We start from the raw sequence: 16352 nt of genomic DNA, 5'->3' as shown, positions 1-16352 counted from the left end.
CAGGAGAAATGAAATAGAACGATGGTTACGTATGTAACCGCGGTTCTATGAATTTCGGATGACCGCCAGAACTTGGCCGTCACTCGGAAGGCTGACGAGAAGACTGCCAAGAGAACACTTCCGGGGTGAACGCACCTTAAGTACCGGTGCAGTGACATACGGTACGTCACCCCCTGTCACAAGCGACCTTGTTGGTATACACACACTCGAACTGCATGCGCATGTGATGGACATCCGGGTGCTTAAAGCACCGCCTCTGGCGGTCATCCGAAATTCATAGAACCGCGGTTACATACGTAACCATCGTTTTGTGGTAATGTGTTTAGTTTTGCTGCTGTGTGTTTAGTTTTGCGGTAGTGTGTTTAGTTTTGTTGTTGTGTTTCTGGTTTTGTTGTTGTGTGTTTAATTTTGCTGTTATGTTCTTAGTTTTGTAAGGTGTAGGGAGTAAGACCTGATGCCAATCATCCTCAATCCTCTGTCTATATAAACACCATTACAGATATGAAAATATCAATGAAATTATGAGTCCCTTCTCATCAGGTCTGCACTATTCCTGTGGTTTTGTTGTCTCATGATTATGACAGATGCCAAAAATAGCAATAGCTGACAGATATGGAGAGGAAGATATCTTCACCTGCCACTCAGGGGTTTTTCTCATATGCACCAAGTCAATATTTTCTTCCTTCAGGGTTTTAAAATAGTCACCTCTGAGCTTGTGTTATCTCCACTGCTAGAGGGTCTAAGAATAGCTTTTATGAGGATCAGAAGAGTCTACAATTGTTTAATACAGTTTTTGCCTGTTGCTTAGACACTAAAGCCCAGTGCTTAAACCAAAGTAGCATAACTTGAAGTTCTTGTTGCTATACTGTAAACAAAATGTGCCATACCTTAAACAAAAGTTCTGCCTAACACTGTTGTAGCAATTCAGCAACACACTTTGTCCCTTATACAACACACTTGCAAATGTTCACTGCACACTTTTTCATTCATAAGACACTCCGTTAAAAAATGATGTCTCATCATACCATTTGGAAAACACATATATCCAAAACATAAAACACATTGGATGATTGGTTAAACATTGGTTCACACCTGAAAACCCATACCTTCAAAATTGAACACCAATTAGTCAGCAACAAAAAAGCCCCAGTTTAAGCCTTTTGGAGAACTTTGCAAGCATGGATGGAGGGAGAGCCCGAGGCAGAGTTAGAGTGAGAGGAGGAGGAGGACGAGGACGAGGACAACTTAGAGGAGGATGTATAGTAAGAAGTCAACGCAATGTAATATCGGATAACATTAGGGCAACATTGGTGGACCATGTGGTAAACCATGGTTTGACAATGAGGGAAGCTGGACTTAGAGTCCACCCAAACCTCAGCCGCTTCACGGTGGCCTCCGTCATAAGGACATTCCGGCTGGAAAACAGGTATGTGTTTGATTCTCTTCTCAAATAGCATCTACAGTAATGTATTGTGTAGAATTGTACTGTAATACTGTACCACACAGCCACATCACATATACGTAAGCTACTGTACTGCACTGTGGATGATTCTCCTTTTTGAGCAAAGGTGGTATTCTTGTAACATGTTACAGTTGTACGGTACAGTACAATACAGTTACAGTAAGTAAGGTTACAGTAAGTACAGTGCAGTGCAGAATTACACAGTACGAGGAATATACAGTGAAAAGGAGTAATCCAATCCATGAAACTTGTCTGCATATTTCTATAGAATGGCCAGAAGACCAAATAGGGGTGGGCGTCGACGCATCTTCAGCCTTCAACAGGAGATGTCAATAGTAAACATAGTTCGAGCCAACAATGCTATCCGTCTCCACCAGCTCAGAGCTGAAATCCTGGCTGACCAAGGGACATTTCAAAATGTCAATCAGGTCAGCATATCAACTCTTCGCCGGATCTTGGAGAAGCACAGTGTCACGATGAAGCAGCTGTACCGAGTCCCATTTGAAAGAAATGAGGTTCGGGTTAAGGAACTTCGCCGTACATATGTTCAGGTATGTATTGTTGTCTTTTACAGTTACAGTATAATGTACAGTAATACAGAATTGGGGTCAGTCCACTGACAGCAGAAATTGGAGCTGTGCAGTACGTATATTCATAAAGTGGTGGACTGTTGGGTGGGGTGGGATGGTTCCACACATGTTGTAGTGTAGTTGTGCACTTTGAGTATATGCTATTCATACTGTAATTACGTAAAATTAGTATTATGTATGACTGTATTACGTAATTATGTATGTATGTATCTATTCTTATAGAGAGTCCTGGACATGGATGGAGCTGACCAAATACATGAATTTATTTTCATTGATGAGGCCAGGTTCAACCTGTCAAAGAACAGACGTCGGGGGCGCAATATCATTGGGCAAAGGGCAATTGTGCACGGCCCTGGGCAGCGTGGTAGAAACATCACATTGTGTGCTGCCATAAGTCTTAGGGGGTTACTTCACCACCACTGTAAAATAGGTGCATACAACGCCCAAAACATCATTGCATTCTTAGATGCACTTCATTTCACTGTTGTGCAGGACAGACCAGACCAGCCCAGGTTTGTTGTTATCTGGGATAATGTAAGCTTCCACTGGGCTGCTCTGGTCCGTGACTGGTTCGACAACCACAACCTATTTGATGTAATGTACTTGCCCCCTTACTCGCCATTTCTAAACCCAATAGAAGAGTTTTTCTCTGCCTGGAGATGGCGTGTGTATGACCATCAGCCACATGCCCGTGTGCCTCTTCTTCAGGCAATGAACCAGGCCTGCGGAGACATTGATGTCCAGGCAATACAGGCATGGATAAGGCACTCCAGAGCCTACTTCCCCCGATGCTTGGCAAGGGAGGATATTGCCTGCGATGTAGATGAGGTCATGTGGCCAGACCCAAACAGAAGGCAGGCGCCATAATTGTTTTATTTACGTACTGTAAAATGCAGGCCCCATAATTGTTTTTTTGAAGTGCTTTTTTAAAGTTGTTGTTGTTTTGTTTTTTGAAGTGCTTCTGTGTAGTGGGCCTACTATTGTTTCATTTGGTTTTTATTTTTACTTTGTTTTACAGTAGTTTATGTACTGAAGGCTTTTCGAGTCTACATCATTGAATATTTCTGTTTTGGGGTTGTTATGTGCCTTATCTGCTTTGTGGAGCTGAATAAAACACAGAAACTGAAACAGTGGATTGTTTTATGTAAAGTAGACTAGTGTGTTACAGTTGAGCTGAACTGTCTTATCATTTGGTGCAAGTTTGTGTGTTTTGTCATCAGAGTTACATTTCGACAAAGGATTGTTAGGTTTTTTTTGTATAGTTTAGGTTTTGATAGCAGAGTGTCATTATGGCATAAATGTGAAGGGTTTATTTCCAAGTGTTGAGTATAATTGGCTTGTGTGTAGAGTTTTGACTCTATGAGCCGAGTTTTGCAAATGGTGTGCAAGCAGTAGGCAAAATCTGTAACAAACTGTTTGGGATTGTTAAAGTAAGATTGTACAGTGGTGCTTAAAAGTTTGTGAACCCTTTCGAATTTTCTATATTTCTGTATAAATATGACCTAAAACATCATCAGATTTTAACACAAGTCCTAAAAGTAGATAAAGAGAACCCAGTTAAACAAATGAGACAAAAATATCATACTTGGGCATTTATTTATTGAGGAAAATGATCCAATATTACATATCTGTGAGTGGCAAAAGTATGTGAACCTCTAGGATTAGCAGTTAATTTGAAGGTGAAATTAGAGTCAGGTGTTTTCAATCAATGGGATGACAATCAGGTGTGAGTGGGCACCCTGTTTTATTTAAAGAACAGGGATCTATCAAAGTCTGATCTTCACAACACATGTTTGTGGAAGTGTATCATGGCACGAACAAAGGAGATTTCTGAGGACCTCAGAAAAAGCGTTGCTGATGCTCATCAGGCTGGAAAAGGTTACAAAACCATCTCAAGAGTTTGGACTCCACCAATCCACAGTCAGATTGTGTACAAATGGAGGAAATTCAGGACCATTGTTACCCTCCCCAGGAGTGGTCGACCAACAAAGATCACTCCAAGAGCAAGGCGTGTAATAGTCAGCGAGGTCACAAAGGACCCCAGGGTAACTTCTAAGCAACTGAAGGCCTCTCTCACATTGGCTAATGTTCATGAGTCCACCATCAGGAGAACACTGAACAACAATAGTGTGCGTGGCAGGGTTGCAAGGAGAAAGCCACTGCTCTCCAAAAAGAACATTGCTGCTTGTCTGCAGTTTGCTAAAGATCACGTGGACAAGCCAGAAGGCTATTGGAAAAATGTTTTGTGGACAGATGAGACCAAAATAGAACTTTTTGGTTAAAATGAGAAGCGTTTTGTTTGGAGAAAGGAAAACACTGCATTCCAGCATAAGAACCTTATCCCATCTGTGAAACATGGTGGTGGTAGTATCATGGTTTGGGCCTGTTTTGCTGCATCTGGGCCAGGACGGCTTGCCATCATTGATGGAACAATGAATTCTGAATTATACCAGCGAATTCTAAAGGAAAATGTCAGGACATCTGTCCATGAAGTGAATCTCAAGAGAAGGTGGGTCATGCAGCAAGACAACGACCCTAAGCACACAAGTCGTTCTACCAAAGAATGGTTAAAGAAGAATAAAGTTAATGCTTTGGAATGGCCAAGTCAAAGTCCTGACCTTAATCCAATCGAAATGTTGTGGAAGGACCTGAAGTGAGCAGTTCATGTGAGGAAACCCACCAACATCCCAGAGTTGAAGCTGTTCTGTATGGAGGAATGGGCTAAAATTCCTCCAAGCCAGTGTGCAGGACTGATCAACAGTTACCGCAAACGTTTAGTTGCAGTTATTGCTGCACAAGGGGGTCACACCAGATACTGAAAGCAAAGGTTCACATACTTTTGCCACTCACAGATATATATAATATTGGATCATTTTCCTCAATAAATAAATGACCAAGTATAATATTTTTGTCTCATTTGTTTAACTGGGTTCTCTTTATCTACTTTTAGGACTTGTGTGAAAATCTGATGATGTTTTAGGTCATATTTATGCAGAAAGAAAATTCTAAAGGGTTCACAAACTTTTAAGCGCCACTGTATATTTCACTCTTCCTCAATTATTCTGTTTGGTTGAGAATGACAGAACACAAGCATTTTTCTACCACAAACAGTATAGAATAATTTTTTTTCTGCTTGGAAATGGCGCGTATGTGACCGCCAACCACATGCCCGTATGCCTCTTCTGCAGGCAATGGAACAGGCCTGCGGAGACATTGAGGTAAGGTCAATCCAAGGATGGATTCGGCACACGAGGGGATATTTTCCCCGATGCTTAGCGAGAGAAGACATTGCTTGTGATGTTGATGAGATCCTGTGGCCAGACCCCAACAGACAGCAGGATCCATAAGCCCACTTACGCACAATTGTGTTCTTCTGTGTTTACAGTAGGGTATTGTTCGTTTTATTTTTTCTTTAACTGAATTTACTGTACTGTAAAGTACACTACTGTAATGTACAGTATTGAGTATTTCATTTTTTGGTTGTTGTGAAAACATGCCTTCTGTGGAACTGAATAAAAACAGTGAAAACGAAAGACTGCAGTGTTTTATATAAAGTAGACTAGTGTGTTGCTGCTGATCTGAAAGCGTATTCATATGATGCAAGTGGGTATCATTTTGTCATCAGAGTGACATTTTGACAAAGGATTGTTAGGTTTTGATAGCAGAGTTTCAATTTGACATAGATGTGAATGGTTTATTTCCCAATGTTGTGTCTTATTTGCTTGTGTGTAGAGTTTTGACACAATGAGCCAAGTTTTGCAAAATGTGTTCAAGCAATGGGCAAAAAACTGTAAAGTCAGTTTTCACAATAGATCATGATTTATTAGTGTCTCGTAAGCAATTATTTGCCTCTGCCTTCGGCAAATAATTAATTGCTTGCTCACCACTAACAAATCACGATATTTTGTTCAACCTTATCCGGTAATTGCTTATAATTGGACCCTTAAGGGAATAATGCCTTGCCAATGTGGCAGTTCCGTCTAAGGTATTTATTTGTACAATTTACAAATTGTACAGATTGGGAGCATATACCGGTACACTACCGTTCAAAAGTTTGGGGTCACTTTGAAATGTCCTTATTTTTGAAAGAAAAGCACTGTTCTTTTCAATGAAGATCACTTTAATCAGAAATCCACTCTATACATTGCTAATGTGGTAAATGACTATTCTAGCTGCAAATGTCTGGTTTTTGGTGCAATATCTCCATAGGTGTATAGAGGCCCATTTCCAGCAACTCTCACTCCAGTGTTCTAATGGTACAATGTGTTTGCTCATTGCCTCAGAAGGCTAATGGATGATTAGAAAACCCTTGTACAATCATGTTAGCACAGCTGAAAACAGTTTAGCTCTTTAGAGAAGCTATAAAACTGACCTTCCTGTGAGCAGATTGAGTTTCTGGAGCATCACATTTGTGGGGTCGATTAAATGCTCAAAATGGCCAGAAAAATGTCTTGACTATATTTTCTATTCATTTTACAACTTATGGTGGTAAATAAAAGTGTGACTTTTCATGGAAAACACAAAATTGTCTGGGTGACCCCAAACTTTTGAACGGTAGTGTATGTACCTTTTTGGTCCTAAAATGCTACATACAGTTACGGTACCTTGAGGTCCAGTAATGAGCCATAACAGGTATATTAGTGTAAATTTTTACCTTGGGGACAGAAATGGACTCCTACTGTACCTGTATTTCTGACAGCGTGTTTCAATCCCATTGACTTCTCCTTTTACTGCCTGGAATAAATTACACTTTGATATAACTGTCAAAGAAATTATAAATGGATGGCTACATAGATTCATGTTGACTTGGATACAATGGCAAACCTGCACCAGTATGTTTTTTTTTTCTGCTTTAATATTATTAAATACTGAGTAAAAAACACAGCTTGGAAAAACTGATCTCAACAGGGACAGAAATTCACACATACATAAGCCAAGCTAATGGGTAGGTCACCAATGGCAGTGCCACTGGGATTATTACCCAAAGCTCAAACAGCTTTGTGTTCCTCTAATGAGAAGACACAAAGGTTCAGAAAGAAAATAAGATACTAACTTTATCTCGTTTGCCAAGTTTTAAACAGTTTTGCAAAATCACGATGCATTCTTAACACTGTTGAAACACAAATGGACAAGTTGCATGATTGGATACATTTTTTATCATTGCTTCCTTTTGGATTTAAATACAGTAGTTAATGAAGGCATATGTGTGTGTGTGTGTGTGTGTGTGTGTGTGTGAGGAAAGAATCTCCACACAAGCCATGGTGCATGGTATCACCAATGTCTGATCATCTGGACACTTGTATCTGACCTAGGCCCAGTTTAAAGCTGTTAGATGTGGGGTTTGGAGATTTGGGGGTCTCTACTGATTAATCTGTTGCAAGTAGCAGGTTGATGCAGAGTCTAGGAGAATTCAAGTTCGGTCTAAAATCACATAATACACACTGAATATAAGTAAATAGTAACACCACTGGAATATTGCCATACTACTTATTATGGTATCCTGAGACATGGCTCAGGATACATGCCAATACACGCCTTAGAACCAAAGGAGACCGGGCCTTTTCTGTTGCTGCCCCCAGGCTCTGGAATAATCTCCCGTCTCATATTAAGTCCTGTACCACCATTGACAATTTTAAATCAAATTTAAAGACCCATCTTTTTTCTCTTGCTTTTAGTTCAGTTTGAGGTTGGCCCCATGGTTTTTGTCAAGTCCACTCTTAATTTATTTTTTTTAATAATCATGATTTTACTACTTTGATTTTATTTTTATCATTTTATTTTTGTTATTTTTTTCTATTTTGAGTTTAATTTGGGGCGGCACGGTGGTGTAGTGGTTAGCGCTGTCGCCTCACAGCAAGAAGGTCCAGGTTCGAGCCCCATGGCCGACGAGGGCCTTTCTGTGCGGAGTTTGCATGTTGTCTGCGTGGGTTTCCTCCGGGTGCTCCGGTTTCCCCCACAGTCCAAAGACATGCAGGTTAGGTTAACTGGTGACTCTAAATTGACCGTAGGTGTGAATGTGAATGGTTGTCTGTGTCTATGTGTCAGCCCTGTGATGACCTGGCGACTTGTCCAGGGTGTACAGTAGTAGTCAGCTGGGATAGGCTCCAGCTTGCCTGCGACCCTGTAGAAGGATAAAGCAGCTAGAGATAATGAGATGAGATTATTATTATTATTATTATTTAATTTTCTTTTTGTGTGTGTGTGTTTTCCATGGGGATCTATTTAACTTGTTTTCCTTTTTCCTTTATCCATGTATACCTTTAAGGTAATTTTTCATCTGCCTTATTCTGGAAAGCACTCTGGGTCAACTTCTTTTGTTTTAAATGTGCTATACAAATAAATGACTTGACTTGATAGCTAAAATATTTGCGACAACTTATTTGGAATTATTTTCTTTGTTATAGAAATTGAACCTGACATTCACACTGTCACGTTATATGTTTACTAATTTTTTTGCACTAGTTTCGTTGGCAGATTAGCAAAGCCAGCTAGCTGTTCTAGCTACATGCACTCACCAGAAGCCCCAATGATCTCTGAGATTTTCTTCTAAACTTTATTTTTCTTCCAAATGTCTTGATATACATTTATTTTAAGATCATACTGTGTAACCACAGCTATAATTATGCATCAAACAGAAAATTGGAACTAAATAAACAGAAATGTTTGAATGTATGCACCATAGGATCGGTCTGAGGAATCTTTCAAGCTAATAGTTTGGATTGTCTCTTTCTGATGTCATAGCAAAGCTCAATACTTAAAGGAGAACTGAAGTCATTTTTAAACTTGCTTTATTTCTTAATTAACGTGTTATTCAATTACGTTTTCAGTTTTAGTAACCTTATATCATGACTCGTACTGGCAACTAATTACAATTAAATATTATACTTATTGGCCTATTCGGTTTTTAGCTATGTTGAATTTAGTTCGTTTGGTCCACGGCAGGCGTCGCTTATCCACGCGATCTTCACGAGACTTATGCGAGACTTTGAAATGTGAAGAAGTGTCAGCCAGGTGTCAGTGCCGCCATTTTGAAAACTGTTTTCCAAACGAAATATTGCACAAAAATGAGTTTAAATGACGATTACTGCCTACTTTTTTCAAACTTTCCCGATTGCTATCAAAACAAACAAAACTTCCGGCTTGATTACATCAGCATTCGAATGTTAGCAAATGTCGGTCACTTTGATTTCTGCTGTACGTTTTACTTCCGTCCTACGATGTCTCGCACAGGTCTCAACGAATCTCATTTATGCCCATTGCTTTGACATATGGACTGATATATTACATAGCATATTTCAAACACTCATAACTTGCTATAACAGTGACAAAATAGCTCGCAAAAATGCATTCCTATATTTAATAAAATGAGAAATAGAATTTTGATAATAAAAAAAATTGCCTTCAGTTCTTCTTTAAGAGAATATAGTAATGCATCAACCTGATTTTTGATAGCTTTGACCATACGATGTCCATACATACGTACAAATGACAAATGTGTACCACCACAGGGAACCCGATCGTAATAATTCAGCAGCATACAAAATGTGGGGGCATACAGGGTATACAGGTTAATCAGGGTTAGTATATATGAGAGTTTTTTTCTTTTTGTTTTTTGTTTTGTTTTAAATGGGGTAAAGCCTTTACAAAAACCAAACAACAAAGAAAAAAAACTCTCATATATATACTAACCCTGATTAACCTGTATACCCTGTATGCCCCCACATTTTGTATGCTGCTGAATCTGTCCTTTTTTCAGTAGCTTTGTATAAACAATAACCGCTAAATATAATGCAATGTTATGTAAGGTGATCGCCTAGGCATTCTCATTGTGAAAAGTAAGTCACATGTACATGGACTGGCATTTAATGTTGTATTTGTTCCTTTCTATTTGTTTTTTGTCTGTTCATATTCTTTTTGGGGGAGTAAAGTCAGTTTAAAAATGCCGTTAAATGCATAGGCCTATAGGCCAAGTTTAATGACCTTGAGGTTATCAGAGGTCATATGTCGTTTTACAAATGAAAAATGAATTCAGCACCCAAACATTTAACAAACAAGGCCATTTGCTAACTTCATTAATCATTTTGGTACATTTCATTCCTTAGAAAGCTGAGAAACTGGGTTCAGCTGAGACGTTTACAGGCCCAAAGTTCAATGACCTCTAGAGGTCAACAGAGGTCAGATAGAGCTCGGCATATTGCAGATTTGAATTCGGCACACCCAACTTGACAAAATAAGACTGTTTGCCGACTTTGTCTCAAAAATGCCTTTGGGTGTCACAATTCTGGATTTTGGTACCAGTCTATAAGTGCAAGGCAACGTATCTCATAAACACTTGACCACCAGACAATGAATTTGTGTCTTTATTTACATAAGATAGATGGGTTTTTATCCAGCGATTATTTTTAATTGGCTTAAAAAAAAAAAAAAAAACCCAATGTGGGATTATTTACGAACGCATTTTATGGAAAATATTTACAACAGTTTCATTTAAAAAGAGTTAAAACCGTTTTATTAGTCTAATAGCTTGTTGGACAGTTGACAGTTTGTCATGTAATGGCAATAGATGGATATAAGTGCAGGAAGCGTTTTACTGAAAACACTCTAGCAAACAGATCCAAAACCTAGACAAATGGAGGTAGAGTTGAAAAACAGGCAGTGATTGAGCAAGGCACAGACAGGATCAGAGGTAATAAAATACTCAATCACAGTCCAAAAATACAAACAGGGTCAAAACCAGAAAAGTGAAATAAAATACAAGGCTTTCGCAAAGTCTGTGTGTTACTGAGAGTCCTTATATGTATGCGCTGTGATTGCACTCTAATCAGGAACAGGTGCATGGTAAGTTAAGGTTAGTCTTAATGGTGTTTATAGAAGCTCCAAAGCACATGGACGTGAAAGACGTAATCAGACAACTGTTTGACATATCAAGTGAGATATTCGATCGTAACTGCATAGTACTGCTGTAAAGTGAAAGCGCTGGTTCACTGCTGTCCACCAGGCACCCAGCAGAATCACACAATAATAAATGTCGTGGTGTTTCTGGTGCATGGCATGTGGTGTCAAAGAAAGGAATAAATATGTACAGTGGTGCTTGAAAGTTTGTGAACCCTTTAGAATTTTCTATATTTCTGCATAAATATGACCTAAAACGTCATCAGATTTTCACACAAGTCCTAAAAGTAGATAAAGAGAATCCAGTTAAACAAATGAGACAAAAATATTATACTTGGTCATTTATTTATTGAGGAAAATGATCCAATATTACATATCTGTGAGTGGCAAAAGTATGTGAACCTCTAGGATTTGCAGTTAATTTGAAGGTGAAATTAGAGTCAGGTGTTTTCAATCAATGGGATGACAATCAGGTGTGAGTGGGCACCCTGTTTTATTTAAAGAACAGGGATCTATCAAAGTCTGATCTTCACAACACATGTTTGTGGAAGTGTATCATGGCACGAACAAAGGAGATTTCTGAGGACCTCAGAAAAAGTGTTGTTGATGCTCATCAGGCTGGAAAAGGTTACAAAACCATCTCTAAAGAGTTTGGACTCCACCAATCCACAGTCAGACAGATTGTGTACAAATGGAGAAAATTCAAGCCCATTGTTACCCTCCCCAGGAGTGGTCGACCAACAAAGATCACTCCAAGAGCAAGGTGTGTAATCATCGGCAAGGTCACAAAGGACCCCAGGGTAACTTCTAAGCAACTGAAGGCCTCTCTCACATTGGCTAATGTTAATGTTCATGAGTCCACCATCAGGAGAACACTGAACAACAATGGTGTGCATGGCAGGGTTGCAAGGAGAAAGCCACTGCTCTCCAAACAGAACATTGCTGCACGTTTGCAGTTTGCTAAAGATCACGTGGACAAGCCAGAAGGGTATTGGAAAATGTTTTGTGGACGGATGAGACCAAAAGAGAATTTTTGGTTTAAATGAGAAGCGTTATGTTTGGAGAAAGGAAAACACTGCATTCCAGCATAAGAACCTTATCCCATTTGTGAAACATGGTGATGGTAGTATCATAGTTTGGGCCTGTTTTGCTGCATCTGGGCCAGGACGGCTTGCCATCATTGATGGAACAATGAATTCTGAATTATACCAGCGAATTCTAAAGGAAAATTTCAGGACATCTGTCCATGAACTGAGTCTCAAGATAAGCCGGGTCATGCAACAAGACAACAATCCTAAGCACACAGGTAGTTCTACCAAAGAATGGTTAAAGAAGAATAAAGTTAATGTTTTGGAATGGCCAAGTCAAAGTCCTGACCTTAATCCAATCGAAATGTTGTGGAAGGACCTGAAGCGAGCAGTTCATGTGAGAAAACCCACCAACATTCCGGAGTTGAAGCTGTTCTGTACGGAGGAACGGGCTAAAATTCCTCCAAGCCGGTGTGCAGGACTGATCAACAGTTACTGGAAACGTTTAGTTGCAGTTATTGCTGCACAAGGGGATCACAGTAGATACTGAAAGCAAAGGTTCACATACTTTTGCCACTCACAGATATGTAATATTGGATCATTTTCCTCAATAAATAAATGACCAAGTATAATATTTTTGTCTCATTTGTTTAACTGGGTTCTCTTTATCTACTTTTAGGACTTGTGTGAAAATCTGATGACATTTTAGGTCATATTTATGCAGAAATATAGAAAATTCTAAAGGGTTCACAAACTTTCAAGCACCACTGTATTCGTAACCGCGATGTGTATCTCACTATTAGTCTCACTAATTATCACAGACAATGCAGTGATTTATTGACATGAAACACACAACACTACAAAATTCGATCATTCATTCTTGGTGCTATAATATTATTCTATTCAGATTGATTTTGTGCCCTTGCAAATATTTTGCTCAGAAACTCATCAGGAGCTTGGCTTTTAGGCAGCGACAAAATATCTATATTACTAAATGTATAGAATTGAGAATCTCAATATAAATGGTCACTTCTGACCTGCTAGTGTAGACATACTGAATGTTTATAAGAACTGCTATGTATTTAGTGAAAGGGAAAAGCCTGTCGGTGTGTTTAGTGAGCATAGCTTTGCTTTTCCTCCAACTTCATTTGAAATAAATCCAACAATATTGTAACAATCACTTGATACGGTCTATAAATGTAGCATAATAGCAAAAAACTTCAACTGTCGGTGATGGTGCACCTGTGTGTTAACACATCAGCACAGCACATCTCCCAATCACATCTTTAGGTGAGCGGAGTGTGTAATTTATATATATATATATATATATATATATATATATATATATATATATATATATATATATATATATATATATATATATACACACACACACACACACACACACACTATACTCTGCTTTTGCAAGGCATTTTATATTGCCTTGCAAAATATTCATCCCCCTTGGCGTTTGTCCTGTTTTGTTGCATTACAAGCTGGAATTAAAATGAATTTCTTTTGGGTTAGCACCATTTGATTTACACAACATGCCTACCACTTTAAAGGTGATTTTTTTTATTTTTTTATTGTGACACAAACAATAATTAAGGTGAAAAAACAGAAATCTGGAGTGTGCATAGGTATTCACCCCCTTTCATATGAAACCCCTAAATAAGAGCTGGTCCAACCAATTCACTTCATAATTTACATAATTAGTTGATTAAGATCCACCTATATGCAATCAAAGTGTCACATGATCTGTCACATGATGTCTGTAAAAATCAACCTGTTCTGGAAGGACCCTGACTCTGCAACACTACTAAGCAAGCAACATGAGAACCAAGGAGCCTCCAAACAGGTCAGAGACAAAGTTGTAGAGAAGTATAGATCAGGGTTGGGTTATAAAAAATATCCCAAACTTTGAATATCCCAGGGATCGCCATTAAATCCATTATAGCAAAATGGAAAGAATATGGCACCACTACAAACCTGACAAGAGAAGGCCACCCACCAAAACTCACAGTGCAGGCAAGGAGGGCATTAATCAGAGATGCAACAAAGACACCAAAGATGACACTGAAGCAGCTGCAAAGATCCACAGTGGAGAATCTGTCCATAGGACCACTTTAAGCTGTACACCCAACAGAGTGGGGCTTGATGGAAGAGTGGCCATAAAAGAGCCATTGCTGAAGAAAACACATTTGGAGTTTACCCAACACCATGTGGCAGACTCCCCAAACATATGGAAGAAGATTCTCTGGTCAAATGAGACAAAAATTGAACTTTTTGGCCATCATGGAAAATGCCATGTGTGGTGCAAACCCATCACCCTGAGAACACCACCCCTACAGTGAAGCATGGTGGTGGCAGCATCATGCTGTGGGGATGTTTTTCATCTGCAGGGAGAGGAAAGCTGGTCAGGACTGAAGGAAAGATGGATGGCACTAAATACAGGGCAATTCTGGAGGAAAACCTGTTTGAGTCAGCCAGAGGTTTGAGACTGGGATGAAGGTTCACGTTCCAGAAGGACAATGACCCTAAACAGACTGCTAAAGCTACACTGGAGTGGTTTAAAGAGAAATATTTAAATGTCTTGGAATGGCCTAGTCAAAGCCCAGACCTCAATCCAATTGAGAATCTGTGGCATAACTTGAAGATTGTTGTACACCAACGCAACCCATCTAACTTGAAGGAGTTGGAGCAGTTTTGCCTTGAGGAATGGGCAAAAATCCCAGTGGCTAGATGTGCTAAGCTAATAGAAACATAGCCAAGAGACTTGCAGCTATAATTATAGCAAAAGGTGGCTTGACAAAGTATTGAGTTTTGGGGTGTGTGAATACTTATGCACACTCCAGATTTCTGTTTTTTCATCTTCATTATTGTTTGTGTCACAATAAAAAACAAGTTTCACCTTTAAAGTGGTAGGCATGTTGTGTAAATCAAATGGTGATAACCCCCAAAAAATCCATTTTAATTCCAGCTTGTAATGCGACAAAACAGGACAAACACCAACGGGGATGCCTTTTGCAAAGCACTAATAGATATAATACGTCCTCCACTACAATTTCCCCACTGAACAGTTATCTTCATAGATGGAGAAGTGTTAAAGTGCACCCACGAGTCAGGTTAAGATAAACATGGCAACAGGGGAATATTCCAGAAAACACATTACTTCTGTCACGTTGAACAAGCAAATGGAAATATTTACAAGTCCTATTTCTGTGGCTGGGTGGAGAGTTATGAATGAGGTTATTGAAAAGGAATCAATTCAATAACGTTCTTCAATGGGATTTTAAGAAAGTGGGCCATTTATTAGCAGTCTGTTCTGCTAATTTTCATTTTCTGTGAAGGCTCAAACAATCCAGATAATATTCCCTAAATAAGTCGATAGTTGATGTCCTCATGGCGTGAGCATTTTGTTCTGAATCAAAGGAAGCAACGTTTAGCTGTCGTGGACACGTAGAAGAGGTTGAACGATAATGAGAGGTCTCCTTCATTCTCCTTCTTCCTGCTCTTTTAGGAGCTCTTACTAACAGACAAAGACGTAGACAGAATAAAGCAGAAAATTATAGATGTACAGATGTGTGCAGAGAGAAAAACAAGAAATAAGTAAGGAATAAACCACTTGGGGTTGTACTGCTTTTATGAAAATAATCAAGATGTGATACAGTTCGGCAAGGAGTCACCATTACTTCACAGTTTTTATTCCTCTTAAGCTATAGTTACACTACGGCTTGCAATGCTTTGTGATGGGTTATTGATGAAAATGAGGCGTTTTGGTGGCGATGCATGGCGATGTACTGGCCAACGTTGTCGTCGAGTCACTAAACCTCGAGTCCGAGTCCAGTCTCAAGTCCCCAGTGTTCAAGTCCAAGTCAAATCCAAGTCATTAAAGAAAATTTTGAGTCGAGTCCAGTTTTGATCCGAGTCGAGTCCAAGAACAAGACTCCACCCGCACCATTTGACAGTGGCTGTTGCTGCCTTTATGTGAAAGCGTCTCTGCTACTGTATTGGACTAACGTTACTGCTTGACTCTCCATTTTAATTAATAGGCTACAGATAAAATGCTCGTTCATTGCTCAGCAAGCCCTGCCCACTATCAACAGGGCAAATAACATGAGAAAGGGTTAACACGAGCTAGCTCATCAGTCAGCAAGCAAGCCCTGCTATCAACAGAGCAATGAACGCAGCGTGTCACTTACTTCTCTGGGTGGAGTCTTGCCAAATGACGATTGAAGTTCGAGGTTGTCCCCATTGTCTCCTTGATAGTTCTTCGACATATGGAACACACAGCAGTGCATTTTTTCCCACTGCACAAGAAGTCTGTATAAGCAAAGTGGACTGTCCTAGGGGCTTCTCTCCAGGCATTTTAGCGCCATT

This window comes from Neoarius graeffei, chromosome 6 (assembly GCF_027579695.1).
Source record: "Neoarius graeffei isolate fNeoGra1 chromosome 6, fNeoGra1.pri, whole genome shotgun sequence".
Lineage (NCBI taxonomy): Eukaryota > Metazoa > Chordata > Actinopteri > Siluriformes > Ariidae > Neoarius > Neoarius graeffei.
This window is presented reverse-complemented; position numbering follows the sequence as displayed.